This window comes from Salvia hispanica, chromosome 1, assembly GCF_023119035.1.
Source record: "Salvia hispanica cultivar TCC Black 2014 chromosome 1, UniMelb_Shisp_WGS_1.0, whole genome shotgun sequence".
In the NCBI taxonomy this organism is placed as follows: domain Eukaryota; kingdom Viridiplantae; phylum Streptophyta; class Magnoliopsida; order Lamiales; family Lamiaceae; genus Salvia; species Salvia hispanica.
The window spans coordinates 12,261,700-12,280,138 of NC_062965.1; the positions used below are offsets into that span (position 1 = coordinate 12,261,700).

At 36.4% G+C, this 18,439-nt stretch overlaps 1 pseudogene; it reads right to left on the reverse strand.

Annotated features, from left to right (window-relative positions):
* Window positions 1-5,134: 5,134 nt before the first annotated feature.
* Window positions 5,135-10,629, reverse strand: LOC125187173 (annotated as a pseudogene).
* Between the last annotated feature and the right edge of the window lie 7,810 nt (window positions 10,630-18,439).

Sequence of the window (18,439 nt, forward strand, 5' to 3'; positions counted from 1 at the left end):
TTAACATTAGGCCTAAATTTTTTTTTTTTATTTCTCTTATTTGTAAAGATAAGTTGGAGTATTATTTGTTTTATTGTATTGATATTATTCCAAACACCTAAATATAAATTAAATTATTTACGCTCGATCAAACTATAGGTACTAATGTCGTTCAAGATATCACAGCGATACATAATTCAACAAGAAAAGTAAATCACAAAAGTATAAAAATCACACATTTTTTTGTTTAAAGGGGGAGAAATAAAAAAAGAAAAATGACTCGTGACTACTTCAGTTCTTCACTACAGCTCAACATTAAAAGGCAGGTGTTACATTCTATCAATTTTAACAAAAATTCATCCAAATTTTGGAAAAAGTTGCATATTGTTTTAGCCAAATACGAAATATTTAGTTTAAAAAAATAATGACGAGGCGAGCCCTTTTATACATGACATTGACAGAAATGGAGTAGCCGAGTGGGAGATGGTTGATGGATTCCTTAATTTACGACATGTATGCATTGCATTGTTGTATGCTCGTATCATAATTATCTTAATTTTAGAAACATAAAATTATCTTAAGATATGATTTACCGATTTTTTTTTTTTCATTTATATATTTAAAAAAGGTGTAGCATAATCCAATCCCATTGAGCTTTTTAATATTTGGGGAACCCAAATTACCCTCCCCAAGATAACTTTTTCCTTTCAATTCAATTTACTCCATTCATCCCATAAAAAAGGGTATATGATAGACACGGAATTAAAAAGATTGGTAAAGTAAAAGGGTGAGGGGGAAAGGGGGTTTAAAAATTGTTAAGGGAATGGACCCCCATTATTGTTGTTTTTAAAGGGGGTAAGTTATAAATAACTTGATTAGAGGAGTAATAAATTGAGATATCCTACCTAAAAGAAAGCCAAATTTTTTTTTGACAAAAAAAATAAAAAAAGGGACATACTTTTAGGACTTTTTGGACGGAGGAATATTAAATTCAATGTTAGAATAGAGGACTAAAATATACACAAAATTTTATCAATTTTTCGAATGGGAAAGGGGATTCAAGCAAAGAGGGTCATATTTCATTTTTTCCACTTTTTTTTTTTTTAAATTCGAGCCAAGTCAAATATACTCAATTAAACGGGGGTACATTTTTTTCCAAATTAATTTAGTTACGATCAGCCGTGGGGCAATTTAAAAAATGTAATTTTGTATTTCGGTCTCAAAATTTATGAAATTAATTAGATATAAACCCAAAAGGTATGATTTAAATCAATAACCCCTCAAATAAAATACTCCATCCATCTCAGAAAGATACTTTTTTCCGGGAAGGAAGGGATTTTATATACACTTATTTTAAAGTGTTCAATGTTTAAAAGTGGGACATGAATAAATTCAAGCGAGAGAGAAAAAAATTTGTTTATTTTAAAAAAGAAAGGAAATTTAATGAGTAATTAATAAAAAGTTGTTGGCCGTTTAAAAATGGGAAAACTAATAAAGTTAAAGGGGAAAAAAAAAATAATCAATGATTAAATTATTTCCTAAATAAGTAAAAAGGCCATCTTATTTAAACTAAATGAAACAAAAATTTCTTAAAGAACGTCTATGGGAATAGCCTCAAATGCAATTCCATGTGAAAAGGGATTAAAAGGGTTTTTTGGGAAGGAAGATGTTCTTCTTTATTTTTGGATGCTGGAATGGTTTTTTGGGCATCCAGTGGATTTTCCAATTTTGGGGGTTATTCGGTTGGATTTCAAAATTTGGGCTATGGATTCACCTAATTGAATAATAAAATGCACTTGTACTCATGTGAATGTAGAAATTTTTAATCTAAATTTTTTAGGTCATTGCTTGTTAGAATATATATCAAAAAAATTTTTGTTGTTAAGTTTTCATTTTTTTCTTTTTGTTTGTGGCAAAAATTTCTGCTAAACAGTGGTCTCGTTTAGTTTTATTTGCGTTTTTGTTCTTTGTTATTGGTGGTAGTAATGCATTTTTTATTATTTTAATTTGTTCGTTTTTTGAGCTTTTTTAAAAACCCCTTTTAAAAGTTTAGAGTAACTTACTCAATTTTAATTTATATCAAAGACATATCTAAAACAATTGAGAAAAAATTTATCCACACCTCAAGGGAGGAATAGGAAAAACTTCAACAACCACTAAGGAAGCCCCTGCCAGTAAACAAGTTAGTTGGGGGACTACAAAAAAATTTTTATAGATGATTCCAAGGGGACAAAACATTATGCAAATGACAAACAAATTTGGGAAAATCGACGGAAAAAAATGATAGCACACTGAAAAAATGAATATTACTTATGTTAAATTCATTTTTCATATAAAGGACCGCAGCATGACCAAAAGGGGTACATTTATGAAAAGACTTAGTATAAGTTTTTAAAGATTGCTAAATACTAGAATGAACTTGTACTTAAAATGATTATCTTGAAGAAATGTATTGACCCATCAAATGATTCTACAACCCTTTAATGTGGTAATCTCAAACAGAGAATCCCACAAACTACTAATTTTTGTGGGGGTTTGCAGTTTGATATTTACCCAAAAACCATATCATTTTTCTTAATTAATAATCTATGGAACTTATCTCAAAGAACAAATATATAGATATAAATCATGATTCAGGGTAGTAACAGGTGCAACTCATCACTAAAAAAAAGTTTATTCAAAATTTGGGGTTTATAAATTTGAAAAGCAAAATTCATCTTGAAAAAAAAAAATCCAACACTAAACTGAAATAAAGGACAAATAAAATCTATTCAGATATGAACACCCCTGACCCATTCATTTGTTAGAAACTACACTAATATCACATCTCCCTTTATGAAGAAGAGGTCAATTATTGAGGCATGGTTTTTTCCCTTGAATAAAATAAAAACCCAAAAAAAAAGAAAAAGTGGGCCCAAAAAGGGGGAAAATAATATAGTGGAGGTGGGGTTGTTCCCATCTGTGCAGTGAATAATAAAAGGGAAATTTTATCACGGGGGATCAATCAGGCTTGTCCTTTTTTTATCGTCGTTATCTTACTCCTTTTTGGGGGAATCATTTTGGGGGGGATTTTGGAAAAGGGTTGGTTTTAAAGGAGAGAGAATGGGGATTTTAAGATTGGTTTAAAATGTTTAATTGAAAGGAAAAATTTTGGATAAAGAGAGAGATAAGATAGATGAATATTTTAATATTAGTAGAAAAAAATTTTATGTATTAATTAAGAGAAAGGTTACCAAAAAAGGAAATTGGCATTTATTGGAAAACCCAAAAAAAATGAAAGCCCGGGACGGGTGGGGTATTACTTTTAATCCATTTTTTTCACACATTATTTTCTCTATAATTTGCATGACTTCTAATGTATGTATATAGAGTTACTCTACATGTTTTGTTGAACGATTGTTGCCTTTTTATGTTTTATTTCATTCGAATACTGATATGGATTATTTTTTTTGTGTATTTCAGCTTTTTTATTTGAATTTGAATCTGAATTTAGATATTGTGTCTATAAATATGTTTGAGAATTAAGTTTTAGGTTTGCATTGTGTAATACTCCCTATAGTAGTAATTAAAAAAATTGGGAAAAAAACAATTTAATCGCACGATCGACAAACTTGTTCAATAATTTAATTTTCACTGAATGAAATTCAAACAGCACTAAATGGTGAGCCCACTTTTTTCATGTGCATTTCAAGCTAGAAAAATCAAATTCTGAAATATTGTTGAACCTTTTTTATAATAACTGAATAAAAGAATTTACGAATGTGGGTTCAATTCGTTATTACTCTCCTCCATCCATAATAAGCCCATTTTTCTATTTTACCATCCCTAAAAGGGAATTTCGATTCACTTTTACAATAAATGATAATGTAGTCTCATATTCCACTAACTCATTCCACTCACATTTTATTTAAAACTAATATATATATACTGTGAACTCATATTTCACTAACTTTTTTTCCACCCACTTTTCTAATATTTCTTAAAATTTGGGAAATGGGGACTCATAATAACATTGATAGTATATAAATAAGCCATAATAAAACTTTTTGAAGATTAAATTGGTCATTAGAATAAAAGTAAGATTATTAATTCTAAAATACAATATAATTTTAACATTTTAAAGATAAAACAATATACATGTCTTTTTTTTTTTTGAAAACCTCAGTAAACAAGAGATAAATTTAGTTGTATATTTAATCATAAATAATCACGATATGACAAAACTTATGATTGATGTTGGCCATCCGCATCCCTGTCTCTTATCCGTCTTTTAACCGTCTCATCTCTTCACTTCATTATTCATGGGTCTCACGGTACTTTCACCCCATCTCTTAACTAAGAAAACTTGCATCCTTCATCTCTTAACCATCTCATCCCTTAACTATTCATTCAATTTCATTTTTTATTTTTAATTCCAACAAATTCAATTAATAAAAACACACTTCATTAAATAAAATAAAACTTACAATTTAAAGGCCTAAAAATTAAAAAATACATAATTAAAATCATAAAAAACAAAAAAAAACACACCATTAAAAAATTTGAGTGAGAATAGAGAGTTTTTTGCGTGAATAATTGTGAATGATTTGTATTTATAGAAGCTGATTGGAGGCTTTAAAAAAATTAAAAAATATTTACAAATTTGAAAAAAATGGCTATAAACGGCTAGTATAATTTTTGGAATTTTTTAAATGTTTTTTTTTTAATTTTTGAATTTTTTCTGATTTAAAAAATAATTCAATTTTAACGGATATAAACGACGCCCACTCGCCGATCCGCAGTGGCGTCACACACGAACCATGCTCGCCACGTCGCCAAGGCGCGTGGCGAGCGCTCAGCGTGCTTCTGGAAGGAACACGGGACGAGATGTCCGTCTCGCCGAATGAGATGGAGGCGCATCGCCGTCTCGAAGAGACGAGATGACTCGTCGAGAGCGATGCGGATGCTCTTATGCTTGTATACAAAATTTCCCATTCATTAAGCCATAAAGTTACACAATAATACTCATAAACGATTACACTAATGCAAACATTTAAATCTAGGAGAAAATAAATAAATAAATTTATTGTACATTGTGCAAAATAAAATTGCTAGGGACCATTAAAGGCTTTGCATTGGTGAGTTGACTTTTGTACCTCCCTCACAAAAGAAAAATCTAACCGGGCACCGGTACAAAGCAGTTATCCCCTAACCGAACCGTTAAAGAACCCGCTTCCAAATCAAAACCGCCCGGGATCGCCCGAACAAGTAGTTCCCTCCCAACAACAGCCTCTGTAATTGGGCCGACCCGATGCCCGAGCTCAATACTTTCATAGCGTATTCGACCGGGATCGGGCCGGTTAGCTCGTTATTCTCCATGAGAGGGCCGAGAGCCGGGGCATAAGGCCCATGAACCCGGGTAGAAACCCGCGCAACCGGTTATTACTCAAGTCAACGGATATGAGCGGGCTGGTCAGACCCGAACCGGCGGGTATTTGAACCGAGTCGAGTTGGTTAAAGGAGAGAGTTAGTTGCTCTAGATTTGGTGACTGGAACAAACTCGCTGGGACTGACCCGGTGAGTTTGTTGTGGCTGAGGTCCAGCACTTGTAAACTTGGTGCCGTGAATAGTGGAATTTCGCCTTCGATTTGGTTGTTCCGCGCGACGAGCTCCACGAGGGAGGGCGGGAGGAGGGGAGGGCGCCGGAGGGGGAAATTTGTCGCTGGCGTCGAGGAATTGAGGTTTGGGAGGCGAGTTGGGTCGGGGAAGGAACCGGTGAGTTGGTTGGATTGGAACTCGAGGCGTTTTAAATTGGGGAAATTGAGAAGGGGGAGTGAATCGGTGGGGAAATTGTTGTCGAGGTAGAGTTGTTGGAGGAGGGGGAGGGAGAGGAGGAGGGGGGGGGGCCGGAGGGAGTTGCGGGAGGGGGAGAGGAGGCGGAGGCGGGGAGGAGGAGAGGGGGGGAGGGGATGGGGCCGGAGAGTTGTTGGAGGAGAGGTCTAGGGTTTGGAGGAAGGGGAGGGAGGAGAAGGGGATGGAGGAGAGGGGGCGGAGTAGCCGGCGGGGTCGAGGGAGGGGGTCGGTGACGCGGGAGGTGGAATTGGTGGTGGTGTCGCAGCGGAGGCCGCAGGTGAATTTGTCGGAGAAGAGGAGTCGCAGGGGTCGGCGGAGAAGTCCCAGGAGGAGAGGCAGGAGGAAGGGGGATGGAGGAAGGAGATTGTACGTTGAGCTGCTTCAGGGCTTGTACGTCTTGCCAGTGGGTGGTGGAGCTGGCGTGCATTGCGAGGGAGAGAAGAAAGGAGAGCGAGGAAGAGAGGGAGAGGTATGTTGCTGCCATTTTTTTCCCTTTTTCTTGGGGGAGGAGAAAGATGACAGAAATGGGAGTGATGATTTTTAGAGAGAGAGAGGAGCGAATGGTGATAGATTCAGATTTATAGATATGAATGTAATAATCATAGGGAAATTTTTTAATGTTTGATGAATGTAGTAGATGTCACTTTTCATGATTATGGAGGGCAGGACACCAAAATCCATGAAAATCTGGATTTAAATAAGCTCAAAATAATGATAGTAGTGGAGTAATAGCTTTTACGAGATATGGGTAGAGATATTTCCATAAAACTTAATATATCACGTCTTTACATTTACTGCATTTTTTAATGTTTCAAATGATTCTTCGTTTTTAGTTTTTTAAAATGGTTCATAAAAAAGTTTATTTGTAACTCTGTTTTTATGAGAATCGAGAATCATTTTGGATCAATGCATCTATACACAAAATAACACTGAGCTTCTTACTCAATCTTGATTAGTATGTTGTCCCAATGGTTTAATTCAGTTTTGTCCTCACTCCACACTATTCTATTTTTAATTAAACAAAGATAATTGTACTTATACAGACTCCCTCCTTTTTACTTATACAGTACTCCTCGTCCTAAAATATTAACCTTTTTTGGGACGAATTTAAAAATGTTATTTTGTGGTGTAAGTGGAGTTGATAATAAAGTAATTTTTTTTTATCATAAATAGAATACTATTAGGACACCAAAATGGATATGGGGTAATATCTTAATGAAGGAGATAATACTTCTAAATTTAAAATTCAAATGAACTAAATTTAGTTTTGTTAGTTAATATATTAGTACTACTATTCAATAGCTATAAAAAATATGATATGGAGAATTTGAAAAATTGATATGATTCAAATTTTTTCAAAATAATTATTCAATAAAAAAATTTTTTTTTTTTAGATATGTAGATATTTAAATTTTAAAAATTTTTAAAATTTTTTTAAAAATGTTACTCATGTAATTTATTTTAAACTAATTACTAATATTTATTAATTATTTTGGTATAAAATATTATTACAAAGTACAGTTATATGGAGTACTATATTTATCACTACCCTGCACATTATACAGTACTCAAATAGCCACGTCAACAGATATGAAATTCAATATAGCTTTCACATGAAGCAACGATAAATTATCAAACTAGGTGTGTAAGAATAAACCAAAGTGCATGGATGTCAATATTTAAATCTTAAATAAATTCAACATGACCTTCCACACATATAGTATGTCATCCTCGATGTATTGCACCATGAATATTATAAAAATAATCAATGACCCATTTTCAGAGATAGTAATACTATAAAACAAGAGATGGGTAATACGGTATATAGATTATTAAAATTACTAGGAACAAATTTTGAATTGGTATAGACACTTCTTTTCCCAACAAAGGGAGCTCCCACCAGCACAAGATTTGGAAAAGATAATATTCTCAAGTAATAATATGCAAAGAGTTAACTAATCTAATCAATGATTAGGGATGCCTTAATCATTCTAAGATGCTAACATCTACCCTAACTAACTACAGCACTTTGCAGCTAAGCATTAGGTGATGGAAACCAATAATACCTTATTCTTATATTTCTTGAATTAACCTCTACTTTCTATTACATATTTCACCATAGCAAGCGATATAAATAAGGTCAAAATAATATACTCCAATGCGGTAACAAATTGTCACACATAAGGTCAAAATCCAAAGATTTTTTTATCTAATGATTAGCCCAACATTTAAGTAACTGCCACATATTTTTGTTAGATTTCCACCATGGACCACACCACCAAATTTATGTCTATGTAATCAGTCATCCTTACTTTACTTAGTTTTTACTTCATAAAACAAACAATTGGTGGAATCTAGGAATAATAATTGTCACATAACTAAAGAAGCAAAGAGAGCACATCAAATTCCTCTTCCGAGATGCATCCTCCAAAATATGTTGCTTCCTCACTAAAAAAGAGGAAAAATAACTCATTCTTTTTCCTTTCTAAGAATCAGAATATATTCTTCATATTCAGCACCATAGTCCATACATGGCCATAGTTTTTAAAAAGATAGCATTTCCTGTTAGGAGATTTTGAATATTGAACAAAAATGGATAATCTGAAAGTCATGATAAATCACTTTCAGATCAAATCAATTTCGTGGTTCTACTAAAATATTTGATCGGATACAATTAAGAGAAATCGAGCTTCGTATGTTGATGTTCGAGAAATATATGAACCAAAAGAATCGATCGATTAAGACGAAGATGAACGATCATTTTGTTGGGGAAAAATCGAAAATAACTAATTTTCAAAAGGTTCCTAAATTGCAAATTAGTCCTTTGACTTTCGTAAATTACATTTCGGATGAATTTCTTAACAGAATTCGTTGGAAATAAAAATTTCAAGTGATCTCGACCCCAAGGGGCTCGACTGACTGACCACTAGGGCATCGCCCGACCGTCATCATAATGAATTAAATAAGAGTACTTTGCACTTCCATACTTATGTATCATTATGATAATATTTGATCAATCAAGTTAACCCAATTACACTAAAATATCCAACATTTCCTATGTCCTATATTCCATTTTCTTCACGTAAAAATCATGGCTAAAGCCTAAAAGTGGCAAAGAAGCGTGTAACAACCTCATTAATTCCTAAATTGCATTAAGAAAGTATACAACACAGAGACCGTGTGTGTGGAACGAGGTTAGATTTGGACGAGCTCTAAAAACGGTATATCTACACTAACATTGTGTAGAGGAGCAATTTTTTTGCTCATGATTCGTCCTCGGCCGACCAAACAGATTTGCCCGTCTTTCCTTCATTTTTCAGGCAATATTTAGTTATTTATGCAAGTTCTTCCTTGCGTAATCTTGGTTGATCTCAAACACAAAACTCATCCCCTTACCTACAAATTTAAAAATTTCAAGAATTATATATACAGAGCAAACTAATTGAGCTCTAAATATATACGTTTGGCAAATACAACTTGATAGATTACCTCAATCAAACAACTTGTACTAAGGCTCAACAACTGTCCACAAGCTACTGCAATGCCATTCACCAATACTGAACTCTTGCCTAAGTTTTTTAATAAGAATGATCCATCTGCCTCCATTTTGATGATAGCCTGAGTGATCCAAATGAATGTGATAGTTAAGGTTCCTATTTATTGTAAACAACATATGTAACCCGGCCCTATAACGGTCTCACATACATGCTTATCCTAGACATGCCCCTACTACTTTCCAAAGTAAGGCCCTTAGTACCATTTTCATTCTTTACACTGTCGGAAAAACTTATCGAGCACAAAGTTGTATAACCATACCTGCCGCCTAGAGATTTTATTCAGATCACAATATCACCGGTTGATCTTACAAGTAACACCTGAAAAAAATTCATAGGCCAAAAATCAACAACTAACTTTTACCAGCCGTAAGGCACAAAGAAATACACGTGTGTGATTAGAAAAATTACAACAATCAAGGAACAGTACTGCCAAAAGATGGTGTGCATAGTACTATAAGGCCCAAAGACAAGATAATATTGTGATCATACGACACAAAGACCAGCAGAAGATTTATACAATAAAAATATTCGCAACATGCCACTTGTTCCAGGAATTCATGGTTTCACGTGGAATATTAGATCACAGATGCCTAGTTATTGTACTTTTTATCGAGAACAGATAAATCATCAAGACTGTTATAAAATTGGAAACTTATGATTTGAATGAAGCACTTGCTCTGAATAGAGAAATACTAGTATAATTTTCAAGAATGCAGGAAAGTTAACAGGTATTAATGCATAGTTGATGCATTCCTGTTCAGTATTTGGCCATCAAACGAAATGTTCAATCACTTTTCTTCAAATTACTACCATTATTACCGACTGAGTCCTCGTGTTCAGTGTGCAGCAGATCTTACCACCACCGAGTCCAGTAAAATAAAAAATCGAAATTGACTTTGAAGGTGCATCAACCTCTAACTTGGAGGCTCTCTGTGAACAAAGGACATATTGAAGTAGGATCAGTCGAGAACAACTTCTGTAACTATCCCAGACTCAGGTTCAGGTTTTGCTGTATCATCTTCTTGGCCATCTTAGGTAGAATGATCAGTACAGCCTGCATATTTTTCATCAACATTCTCCAACATCTCATCCTCGTTTCACCTGGATATACAGTTGAGCTAATTTCTTTATCCTCAACATCATGCTGGATTGTATCTTTAGCAATCCGGTCTACCTTCTTCTCCAATGCCATCTGAATTTGAGGGTTGAATTGTTGTCTACCTTCAAATCCAACAGAACAACTGTGAGGTTTCTCATCCATTCAACTTTTTATGTTTTTATATCAACCTCTCAAATATCATTTCCATCAAGTCCATAGCCTCCGGATGTGTTAGTTGCACGTGACGCCATATAAATATCTCTTATCCAAAGCGCACCATCTTGCATAACTTGTTTCTGAAAATCACTACTCTGCTCACTGAATTCATGAGTATTGGGTTAAAAAAAACCGTAAGGCATTATATTTTCGACGGATGCTCACACATTTCCTCTTTGCGCAACCTCCTTACTTCCTAAAGAATTGCTCTCAGATCTGTTAAATTTTGATGCTTGGTTGATACCAAATATCTCAAGTTCAATGATTTGAGCAGCAGCTTGGGCTGAAAAAGATCATAGAGAAGAGAGTGCTATCTCTCTCTCAGCTCTTGTAAGTGTATAGTACTGCACCCTTTGGCCCTGAGATAAGAAAAACAGCCCACATATTTCCAATTCAACAACACATTTAAAAAAAAGGCAGCTCACAAATAAAACTCTTCCTACCTAGAAAGATCCACCAACAGTTACAAATCATAACGCTCTTAAATGAAATAATTTCCAAATGCTATAAAGTGGTCAAAGATTGCTAATCCTAGAATCTTATGCCTTTTTCCCAACACATTATGCATAAAAGTTAAAACTGATGCAGCAAATGACCCTAGCACACACATACTTCCCCAACCAAAATAATACAGAAACACAAAATTGAATGAACGAAAGCATCAACGCTCATAATTCGGATAAATTAAGAGTGTTGCAACAGCATGTACCAGCTCAGAATTGCAACTGATTCAATAAATTTAATTTTGAAACTACTATGTTTTATTTTAGAATGTAGTATACTAGTAGTATTTGATTCATTTTTTTATTATATTAATTGAATTTCATCATGAAATTCTCTATTAAAAAAGACTAAAGAATATAAAAAAATTGTGAGATTTCAAATCACTAATACGTTACTATTATGATTGTTGAGTATAAACTCATCCCGCATGAGGGGTTTGAGTACAAACCTATCCACATTGGGAGTCCGAGGATAGTCACAGATGTCCGTCTCGATGTGATCCGGTTTGAGGGGAGGTTTTAATACAAACTCATCCCACATGAGTCCCAGGATAGTAAACTATTGCTTACCGTTTATTTTAAATAGAATTAGTTTAACATACACTAGTACTTCTTGATACAAATGCTCATAAATTAATCCATCAATCTTCTCAAGATATGCTCCAAATAGTGTTTGATCTTCAATTTTAGCATAAATAAAAAAAATTGATGGATCTAGCCACAAAAACTACACCAAGAGAATTTGATGAGGGATTAGAAAATGAAGAAGGTGTATTGAGGAGGATCCCCTTCTTGGGACCTAAGACCTTCCACAAAAAAGATAAAGGCAACCTTAGGCTATTTTCAACAAGGCAAGCACTCCATTGGCTCTACTACCCTATACAAACACAAACCATAGGTGCATACCTCTACTTGATAGATCTCGAACTAAACAAACAACCTACAAAGTAATAATTAGATAAAATCTCACAAAGGAGATGCTCACATAGGAATCTTAGTCTTTTTCGAACACTAAGCACATCTTCACCAAGTCCGAGTGGGTGTGGTCCCTGGACAACCTGGCCCGCTTGGCCTCTTTGGTCAGCCCTGTTCTTGGCGCTTTACACCCGGACCGAGTGAGCATGGCGCAGACACTCTGGTTCGGCTCGGAGCATCGGAAGTGGCATGTTCCTGCCGAAGATTGACCTGGGCCGGTGGATTTGAGAGTGAGCCACTTGAACGTGTGGCACCTCTAGGACCATTCCGAGCTTTGTTCTCGCTTCTTCCTCGTCCTACAGCTTTAAGACAAAGCACGAATAGGCCTTCTAGCTTCTTATTTGACATTGACTGCATTGTTGGCCTTCCAAGCATCTTCAACGGACTTAAACTCGCTTGTTCCTCGGATCCGCCGCCATGATCACATCATCAAGCATCGCCATTGCCACTTTTACAAGACAGTTGAATCTTTCGATACCTCGTTGAAAATAGTGAAACTTACGAGTGAGTTGAAGTAGTCCAAGTTCTGTTCCATTTATTTAGGATTTACGTCATGTTTGTGCCATGGTATTCTATTTAGCCTCACGGTTATTAAGCAGTTAGAATTTTATGGGTTTCATTTTCTCTATATTTATACTTGTAATATTTTTGTCATTTATCTATCTCCAAATTAATGAAGAATAAAAGATTACGGTTCTCTGTAATTTCTTGTCTTCTATATTTTTTGCTTCCATATTTCTTTACATGGTGCATCGTATCTCTGTCATTTACCCAGTGTTTGATTTTATACCTCAAAGAAGATGAATGGTGGAAGAGTGCCCTCCAGGATAAGCTGTTGGTGATAATTACTGAAGACAGTTATATGGAAGCTTACCTACAAGGGACAGATTTAGGATCTTATGATCCGGTGAAGATGTATCTCCAAGATACACCACAAAGGGAGTAAGGCGAGAAAGTGTGGAAGATCATCAAGGTGGCAAAGCTTAGTCATGGAGGACGCTGATCGGCAAAGAAGGTGATTATGATGAGTATGTTCAGACAAGTAATCACCCAAAGAATGTCGTAGACACTTCGGACAGATTGTTCACTCAAAAGAACACGAAGGCGTTCCACTTCTAGAGAACAATCTCGGTCGGATCTATCCAAAATGTTTAACGATTTCGCGAGTATTTTCTGCAAATGTGTCAGGTTCTTAAAATCTCCGTAATCGACGGTATGCAAGCCGTTATGAAGAAGCCCGACGTTTCATACTCTATTCCCGAGGATTACGTGAAGAGCTGAGCATTTATCTCTTCAATACAAGGGTGGTAAACTAACCATCCATCATAGAATTGGAAAATTTGCCATCAAAACCAAGAAGCATTGGTAAAGCAAATAATTGTGGCAACACCCACCCGCTCTCAGGTCAAGAGGTTTTATAAAAGACAAAGGAAAGAATAAGTTACAAATGCAATCTCCATCAGTCAGTAACTTTTCCAAAGGTGAAGGGCATTCGTTTAAATCTGCTCCGGTAATGTTATAGATGTGAGGTGCCTGGATATTAAGCTTAATGAGCCAGAAAGTGAAGTTGGTGAAGGCAAGTGGAAAAACTAACCATATTCAACACAATTGTCGCACAGATTTTGCTAAAGAAGGAGTGAATGTGGCTTATGAACATGATGAGCATGAACAAATCAAAGTGGGATCAATGCTTATCTATTGAAGATATATGTCAAGATATGTGCCAAACCAAAGCGTATGCCGATACGAGGCTAATGTTTCTATAAACACTACAACTATGAATGGATCATTGATTCGGATGTACTCTCACCATGCAACTAGAAACGATTCTTTACTCTCGTGTGTTCTTCTACACAATCAAAAGAAGGTTATTGTGGATCAAGGCAGATAATTCACTACACCCCGTAGTAAATGAAGGGCACTCAAGGCTGAGAAGCGACACTGACGATGTTTATCACGTTCCAGGCTTGAAGAAGAATTCTAGCATCAGTTTCTCAAATTGCGGATTCTGGGAGGTATGTTCTTTTTGGTCCACATGATGTAAAAATTATTTCCAACATTAAACATCTGATTTATGTTCTTTACTAGGAAAGTTAAAAGATTCGCTATGTATTGTTCCGCAAATGAAGCATATATTGAGAAACAAGTCAATATGCTAAAAGCACTTTGGCATGCTCGATTAGGCTATGTTGGATTTCTGCATAAGTGTAAAAATTTCGGGAAGAAGCTTGAAGCGCCCTCACCAAGAAAATTTATCCAAGATGCTGTTTGTTCCGGCTGCCAATACGGAAAATCACATCGACTCCCCTTCTTCAACTTAAAGAATAAAAGCTCACGTGTTGGCAACCCCGTATTCGATTGATGGGGCCTACAAAAACACCAAGTTATTGTGGCTATCAAAAGAGAGTGACGATGATTATTGTGACGATTTTTCCTGATTCTCACGGGTCTTTCTCTTAGAACAGGTAAAGTGAGGCATTCTCCAAGTTTGTTCAATTCAAGGAGCAAGTGGAGAAAGAATTTGGGCAGAAAATTAAGGTTCGCGCACCCATAATGGGGGTGAATTCATGTCCGATCGCCTTAATTATTGCGAAGAAAATGGTATTCGATTTACGATGATTTGTCTCAAACTCCACAACAAAACGGAGTTGCTGAGCGTAAATTGGCACATCTTACATCCATTTGCTTATCATGGATACATGCAAAGAACTCAAGAGAGTTATGGGCAGCGGCAATTCAGATTCCGCGAGTTATGTTGTGAATCGGTTACTCCTCCAGGGCCAGTAATGGAACCATGCCCCTATGAGCTATTATACCATCATAAGCCAAATGAGTTTGTTTCGAGTCTTTGGTTCGATTTGTTATGTCCATGTCAAAAAGTCTACCGTAATCTTAAGCTGATCCGAAGGCAAAAGATGTATTTTTGTTGGCTATGACACTCACAGTGATTGGGAGGCCAGATGATCCGGTAAAAACAAAGAAAGTTGTTGTCTCGTGATGTTGTGTTTGATGAAATTTCATCCGATCACATTGGTGCAATGATAAAAGTATCATGGCCGACCTTCCGCCTGCTGAAGTACACTTAATCAAATGATAAGAGGAGCATCACTACTGTGAGAGAATGCTCATTAACTGAGACGATAGAGGCCGGAGCTCAAGATCTCATGTATGGAGAAGACCACCTACTCATTTAGCTGACTATGAAGTTTGAGGTAAATCTTTCTATCAAAGATTTATGCCTTTCTAATGGGAGAATCTTGCGATGATGAACCAAAATCTTATGATGATGCTAAAGACGATCCTTAAATGGCAATGTAAGAATGAAAGAGAATATTCGCCTAATTAGAACTGCACATGGGAACTTGTTAAGAGGCCAAAAGATATCCAACCTATTACTGGTAAATGGTAAATAATCTGAAGAAAAAGTGCTGATGGCACAATTGATCGCCATAAAGCCTGCCTCGTTGCTCGTGGTTTTTCTCAAGAATACGGGTCGTAGATTATGATCAGATTTTCAGTCCCGGCAATGGCAACAATAATTCAACCATCATTTCATGACGCTTGTAAAGGATGGAGACTTGGCAACTAGATGTGAAGAACGTGATTATGGAGACTTGGATTGAGATATTTTTAAGTGGGAGCTGGAAATTTCGTTGGATTCATTTCAAAGAGTTTCCCGACTCACAAGGCTGGGTTTGCCCAAGAAGTCCTTGTACGGCCTCACGCAAGCTTCGCGTGCTTGTATGGTAAAATTGCTCAATATCTTGAATTTGTGGTTATAGTCTTCTCCAACCGATTTTACTTTATTTATCAAGAAAACATCTTCCTTGCATAACTGTTCTTCTCACGTGGACGAGCATGGTTGCCATGTAATAATGATAACAAATTGCCTGCCTTCAAGAGGCTTTGTCTCACTGCTTTGATATGAAAAGCCAGATAGAAGTGTCGTGCGTTTTCTTGGCCTAGAAGTGACAAAGTCGCATGGATTTTTTGTTTCGTTAAAGAAGGATATGCTTCAAATTTATCGATCGTTGATGAGATTCAAAGCCAATGACTACTCCTATGGAATCATACTTGGTTGGCTAAAGATGAAGAGAAGTTGTTGGAAGATGCAAATACTTTTTCGCGCCTGTTGGTAGTTTATTCTACTTATCTATCACAAGGCCCTATTACTTCTTTCTCCGTCTGAAAGAATATCTCATTTACGGGAGAAAGCCACAGAGCCTATCCGACAGGAAGAAGCGAATTCTTCACATCAAGAATACTTCAATTTTGACTGCATTATAAACAAGGAACTACATTCTTATTGAGTGGTTTTGTAGACGCAGTATTGGGCTGTGATATAAATGATGACGCTCAACAACAGTGGGTATTGCTTCGATACGATCGCCAGCAATCTCGTGGAAAGCAAAAGCAAAACACGGTTGCTCCTATCACAGTGACATTGAACATGGCAGCATTCATGGTCGTTCAAGAGCATGTTTGGCTCATGAGGCTTGTCCAAGAAATTTCTTATGACTTGAAGCATCCGGCTCCGATACGCTAGATAACGAAAAGTATTAAGCTTGCTGAAAATCCAATATTCCATGCTCGAACAAAACACATTGAAGTGCATCATCATTTTGTTGGGGAAAAGGTTTTGAATCAAGAGATCGATTCAGAAGATAAAGTGAAGATCAAGTTCTGACATTTTTACGAAGGCATTTGGCCGAGCTAAACTTGAAGAATCCGAGCGCTCTTGGCGTTGTTGATAGTAAGTTTTCACTAAGGGGAGTGTTGAAAATAGTGAAACTTACGAGTGAGTTGAAGTAGTCCAAGTTCTGTTCCATTTATTTAGGATTTGCGTTTTGTGTTTTAGTTAGTGGTATTCTATTTAGATTTAGTTATTAGTTAGTTAGAATTTTATGGGTTTCATTTTCTTATTTATACTTTGTAGTTGTTGTCATTTATCTATCTCCAAATTAACGAGCAATAAAAGTTTCGTTCTCCAGTATTCCCTTGTCTTCCTCTATATTTTTGCTTCCATATTTCTTACAATACCAACACTGCTTTTGAGATAACCAAAGTTTCTATCTCAATTTTTTTATCACACATCTCTAACTATTTTTCACCCATTAGACATATTCTCAAATCCTCTTACTTTTTATGTCACAATTCTAGCGACATACCCCTCCGTCCCACCGAGAATAGAATTTTGATACGATGATGGATCGTATCGTTGGGATAATGGGTCCGTTGCGGATTGAAACCCGTCGAGCAACCAAGCGAACCCTAACTAAGGTTTATGAAAAAAAGCGTAAGGAAAGGAAAAAATAAAAGATAAAAGTTTAGGGAAAATTTTCGATATTATTGATGAATAATGATTCCCTATTTATAGATTAAGGACCTAGGATTGGTTCGACTCTTTTACGCCCCCGTAAGAACCAACAAGAAAACCCGAAAAGGAGCTTATATCCACTCAACTAATTAATATCTAATTGTTTCTTAAAGAGAATATAATAATATTAAGTAAGAAAACATAAACTCCAAAATAAATATCAACTAATTACTAATACATCACATAGTCTTTGTAATATGGCGTCCAACCTCCGTTGGTCTGGCTCCTCTCCACAGCTTCCCGACGTTGGTTCCTTCACCCTTCGTCCCAAGCTGCTGAGTAGCTGGTTGTATCTCCTCCTGGACCCGGTGTCCCGCGTCTCCATACTCGATCAATCCCTCCCCGTATGGCTCCTTGTCCTCAAGGAGGAATGGAAAACGCCCGCTCCTCCTCTAATGGCTCCCAGGCAGGACTTTTCCCTCGACTGGGCCCCGTACCAAGGCCTGATCCCATATCTTTACCGGTTGCATAACCGACGTGAACCAACAAATTCCTTCAAAAATTCTAATCGTAGAGCTCAAGCACCCTCCACAAAAAGGGCTCAAAAAAACTAACATGGAAAACGTCATGTACGGGATCCTTCTGGTGGCTTTAAGCGGACGTCACTGGTCCCACCTTCTCCGTTACCTCAAATGGACTGAAAAATGCCTAGCTAGTTTTGCCGAAAGAGGCTTCGCCACTAAAAAGGTTGGGGGATATTGCCGTAGCTTCAAAAGTACCTTATCGCCTACCTCAAACGATACATCCCTCGGCGGTTTGCCACATCGGCCATCCTCTGCGAGCCTTCTCCAAATTTCGACGCAGCTCGACCAAAGCGCTCCACGCTGCTACAAGTCAGCAACTGCTGGTGGACGGCGTGGGCTTAGAGCCACCAAAGATGGCAGATGTCCGCCATACAATG